We start from the raw sequence: 5904 nt of genomic DNA, 5'->3' as shown, positions 1-5904 counted from the left end.
ACCATTTAAATGTTTGTTTGGTTTTACCAACCATTTAAAGTGGGAACCTTGATTTAGTGTTTACAAATATATATAGCACAATAAATACTTGACCACATTTATAAGTTTTGGTATATATTATATACTTATAAGATAATAATTTATAACATAATATAAATATGATTATTTAATATATTGGAACCATTTTATTAAGTGGATTTCAATATTGTTCGTTAATGTTAACTTTATTAAAATACCAAGAGTAGATCCTTTAATCTCAACTACTTAAATTAAAATTTGAACAATTAAAATTTACCCATTAAAGATTCAAACAATTAAAATTAAAAAGAAACAAAAACAAAAACAAAACAAAAAGACATTGTAGTGGACTTGTAACTACCTTAGCTTCCCTGTGGATACGATATCGGACTCACCGAATTATACTACTTGTGGACAACCTGCTCTTGGGAGTGCAACAATCAAAGTGACAACATTCGGCCTCTCGAGTCGATACCATTGGTGTGCTTGCAGGTTTACAACCGAGCATCCCAGTATCGCTAAGTAGATCGAGTACATGTTTCCGCTGAGAAACGGATATGCCCTTCTTTGAACGGGTAATTTCCATACCTAGAAAGTAGCGGAGAGGTCCCAAATCATCCACCTCAAACGTCCGAGCTAACGTAGCCTTGATACTACTGATTTCCTCTTCATCATCTCCAGTTAATATAATGTCATCCACATACACAATAAGGATGGCAATTCTATTATCTTGAGAATGTTTAACAAAGAGCGTATGATCCGTTTGGCACTGGACAAACCCCTGGTCTTTAACCACCGTGGAAAACTTTCCAAACCACACTCTCGGCGATTGTTTGAGACCGTAGATGGACTTATGCAGTCTGCACACTTGATTCTCTGGTTCATTCGGAACCACTAAACCGGCGGGAACTTCCATATACACTTCTTCCTCTAGGTCCCCATTAAGAAATGCATTCTTAATGTCCAATTGCTGTAATTTCCAATCGAGATTCGCTGCTAAGGAGAGGAGGATCCGGACAGTATTTCGTTTTGCAACCAGCGCAAATGTCTCTTCATAATCGATCCCATAAGACTGAGTAAACCCACGAGCCACTAATCGAGCTTTCAATCTCTCCACACTTCCATCAGCGTTAAACTTCACCGTAAAAATCCATTTACAACTCACCGCTCTTTTACCAGGTGGCAATTCGGTAATCGACCACGTACCATTTCTTTCTAGAGACGTGAGTTCGGATTTCACTGCTTCAGCCCAACCCGGATGCAGAAGTGCTTCCTGTATGGTATTCGGAATGTAGATATTATCCAGCTTCGTGACATATGCTCGGTAGGACTGGGAGAGACGTCCATAGGAGACCCACCTATCAATTGGATGGTTAGTGCATGTAAGAGTACCTTTCCGTAGAGCTATAGGCAAGTCTTCCAGATTCTGATTCTGAGGGGCTGGATTCGGAGCGCTTAGTGTAGTTGTCTCCGGAATTGGAATCGGTGTAGTGGTATCTTCAGCAGCAAGTGTAGGATGTGCTGGAACTTCACACTCCCCCTGACCTCGTCGCCACTGACCTCGCGTATAGATTGGAGGTTTGGCGAGGTGGGTGGACTAACATGGGTTTCGGTAGCTGGTGGGTTCGGGTTCGGTGGGACAGTAGGTGTAGTTGACTCAGGTGGTTCGGGATCAAGAAGGATTTTACAAAATGGGACTATTGCAAGTAGTTCGGACCTGTAAGGCGGTGAAGAGTGATAAGGAGAGAATTATTGGAAGGGTTGGGATTTGGCTCAAGGATATCGGATTTTTCCTCCGAAGAGGTTCCTGTGGCGAAACCGTGTTTTACCATTATAGCTCTGATACCATAAAGAATTTGATAAACTGAATTCTTAAATTTTTTTAATGTCAAACAGAGTATAAATACAAGGAACAAAGATAAGGAAATATCCTAAAACTAGGAAACAGAATCAAATAAAACCAGGAACAAAATAAAACTAAATCAAATCTAGGAGTCTAATCTTAATAAAAGAAAACTAAATATTACGTATATCTCTCCTAACTTTTAATAATTCGACAATAAGCAATGTTTTTTTTAATAGAGGTAGCTCGCAAATCACAATTTCATTCAATTAGAGAAGGAAAACTTCATAAGCTACAAATAACCAAACATAAAAATATAGAAATCGTCACCATGTTAAATATGAACGACATTCGTCCAGGGAGGAACATTTCATTGGTCTTGATGGAAGTTTGTGGCTTGACTATCCACTGATAAACTGACTGTAACAAAAATAATTGCAGTTATTTCAATAAGAACAAAATTATCCAGCATTTTGAAAAATAAATAACAACCAGACAAAAATGTGCACACCTTTGCTGATACAGTTCGGAAAGCTACTGGTTTATCATCTTTTGATCCTCTGTTAACACGAGATATTCTTAGTCCATAAGTCAATGAAAACAGAAATTTAAGAATATCATTTAATTTGCACCTAGTGCTTGACTGCGTGTATGCAGCACATTCATTTTATCAATTATCTGGTTACAACTTGCAAGTTATGAAACTTCTAAACAAAACCTTAACCTGTGGTTGTACTGCAAAGAAACATGATCCAAATTATTATCAATAAAATGTTTATCCTTGATGGTCTTTAAGGAGATGCTATACAATCGTCGACTCTGTTTGTTAAAAGAGATGGTTCAGCATACGATTCAAGAAAGTATCAGTGTTTGCAATTCTCGACAAAGATAGTCCTGTTCAACTACCTCCATCAAACTTGTAAAGAGATTAATGCTTGTTCTTTGAGATCCTCCTTCACACTTTTTAAATCCTCGTATTTCTTAACACGTAACCAATAATTTTTGGAACAAGTTAAGGAAGATGTCATCCAACGTAAAACATATTTTTGGCATATCAGATACAGCTAAGCACTAAGCCGAGTCTTACACAGGCTTCCCAAAAGAGAATAATTTTCCGGTTCTGTACCCAAAAAAAATCCATTGCCATGTTTTCTATGTTACCAGGATAACGAAAATAAAAAGGAAAGACATGAAATTTTAATAATCTAGCAGAGTATTTTCACGTAAGTGGTTTCCCAAGACAAACCAACACAAACTCAGACCCAGAAGTAAAAAACACGTGCAACAAATATTCAATGGGCTTGGAAGCAAAACAAAGACACTTACTTGTATTTTCCATCAGTCTATTCTCCAACATCAGGCTTCTTGTCTATTTCACTTCGCACTTTATGAAGCAAAGCATAATCCAACCCCTTCACCAAATGTGTGTGTTCGACATCACCTGATCAAAACAATCACCCACCCATTAGTGAAGTCCACTAAAACAATGCAATAGCGACATCCAGATTCATTTTTCCATTAGACAATCAAGAATAAACCAATTATAAGAGTTTTCATGATGATGGAGACAACCCCATATTATTAGAGTCAAAGTATCATTAAATTCCATGTTTTGGAGATAAAAGTAGTTTAAAAGCGCCAATCTATTCAAATGCATAATCACCACAGGAGTTACAGATTTGAACAAAAACCATTTGAATTCGACCCATAGTTTACAAATTCAACTGTACAAGTAACATAAAGTTGGTATGGAGGCAAATTTAGTAAAAGTTTTTGCAAATAAAAGAATCTGTGATTACCCTTGATGACTAAAGCATACAGAAAACCCTAACAAACTCAAACAGTGGAATTTAAACACTTAATTTGAAATTTGATCTTGGATTCACGGACGACAACAATAACAGTAAAATGCGACCGAGGAATTACTGTAGAGAATTAATGGAAATAGAAAATCAATGAAAATCCATTTCAAATTATGTTTCCGTTCATCAAACTCAGTCTCAGTAAAATTGAATAAAATAAGTTGAGACGCCCAAATTTGGGTATGTTTAGATACAAAACACTAAGTTTACAAAAGTAAAATATTAAGCATGACTTTCAAAGTGTTATTTTAAAAGAAGTACAAATAAATTTTTGTTTGGATACAATAGTTCAAAGATGCGCTTCTTAAATTTATTCTTCAAGAGAAGGGGAAGCTCTAAAAGCTAAGGCTATGTTCTGTTTCAATTTCTAAAACATATTATATCTCCAAAAATGAAAAATATTACCATCTCGCTTTAACTTTCTTTCTTAAAACAATAAAACCTCATTTCCATTTCACTTTTACCCCCTGCCAACATGATCATCAAATCCAAAAAAACTCTATTCTCATATTCCAACACACAACATTATAGTTTAAAATTTTAAAAAAATATACCCACAGGCGCTGGAAAAGAAACCAAGCGTGGGAGACATCTTTCATCACACTAATTCCATGATGTTTAAGTGCATTTAAAGCTTCAAAAAATTCGTTTACACATCAATATAACATCCAAAAGCATTTTTTATGCATTTCTAGTGTTGCCCCATCTTCATCTCATCGAAGATCAATATAAGAAGTAAAAAAGTCAAGCTCAACATATTTGTAAGTTCATCCAAAATAAATTTAGCTGGGTCGAGTTTATCTAGGTATGTCAAACTAACAAAGGCCAAGAAAGACAAAGGGACAGACAATAACAAAATTCATTTGTTCTCTTTATTCTTGCCTACAGATGTAGCTGAATAGTTATTTATCTTCCATAACGAACTAAAATATAAACATAAAATTCGCATACAAATGATTTCATTTTAGTATGTATTCAAGAACTAGCCAACGATCTAAAAATTCATACCTCCAAGATATTTGCTCTTCTCAATAGATAACTTATTGGCATCGGCAGACCTTTAATACCAGATGCATAGTTAATTAGACACACAAAAATAAAACAATCTTAACAAACAAAATACCGAGACAAAATTTGGCAGTGTCTCACAAGAGATCAACAGTTCCTGGGGGTGCAACAGCGTGAAAGGACGTCAATTCAGTTATCTCATAATCGGGATTCTGATCCTCTCTCCGCTCCTTCGCTCTGTCCCTGTACCTTGGAAGCTCCGGCTCCTCCGGCTTCTCCTATTTGCTGCAAATTTTCGATCCACACTCTCAGAAACCAGCATAACTCCATAGAAAAACTCTCTACCCTCATTCTAACAAATAATTAACGAAAGAAATGAGCTTCCAAAAACCCTAATACACTCACATACACAAAAGCCAAAAACCCAAATTTCGCGTCAACGAACCAAACGGAGCAGAAGAACAAAATTTAACTGGAAACTTACGTAATTAACAAATTAGAACATATGATTACAACTTGAAAAACTGAAAACAAAAATTAAAAAATCAAAACAAAAACGGTAATAGAAATAAAAACGTACGGGTGGCGGCGAACGGCCTTCTCCTTGTGATTACGCTTCGAGGACATTTCTGAGAACGTACTAAGCAGATACAATATTAGCTATTTAATTTTGCATTTGGGATCCTTTCTCTCAATCTCACAATTAGGGCTTTTCGGAGGAAATATGACACTGGACTGGTTTGACACAGAAAATCAACTCATGTTAAAAATTTGCCTCCATGCGTGTAACTACGCCATTATCCCCAACTTTTTTTTAAAACATATCAAAATTATCCTAGAATTTAATTTTAAAAACTCTTCTTTTAAAATAATTTTGTCATTTCAAATTCACTTTATAACCTAATTTATAATCATCGTTATATAATTGTTTAGTTCCTAAAACTAGAGTTTATGCGTTGCTTTACTTGTTTGGTTTATATCATTTTATGATACTCAAATTTTTTGTTGTCCCATATGTATTATTTGAGAAATTTGGAATTAATACTCACAAATCCCCCATTTTTAGGGTTTCTGCTCCAATTTTGGAATGAATCTTTCTTTCTTATTAAAAAAATTGTGCAATTTTTTTTACTGAAATTGTTGTTGAATATGTATATTTGTGTTTCAAAAATG

The 5904-nt window shown here is 35.2% G+C and overlaps 1 pseudogene; it reads right to left on the bottom strand.

Annotated features, from left to right (window-relative positions):
• LOC140962910 (suppressor of mec-8 and unc-52 protein homolog 2-like) overlaps window positions 1-5507 on the bottom strand; it is a 19766-nt pseudogene extending 14259 nt beyond the window's left edge.
• Between the last annotated feature and the right edge of the window lie 397 nt (window positions 5508-5904).

Source organism: Primulina huaijiensis, chromosome 17 (genome assembly GCF_012295235.1).
Source record: "Primulina huaijiensis isolate GDHJ02 chromosome 17, ASM1229523v2, whole genome shotgun sequence".
NCBI classification, from domain to species: domain Eukaryota; kingdom Viridiplantae; phylum Streptophyta; class Magnoliopsida; order Lamiales; family Gesneriaceae; genus Primulina; species Primulina huaijiensis.
Note: the sequence above shows the minus strand (reverse complement) of the source record. Positions and strands in the feature narration are given on the sequence as shown.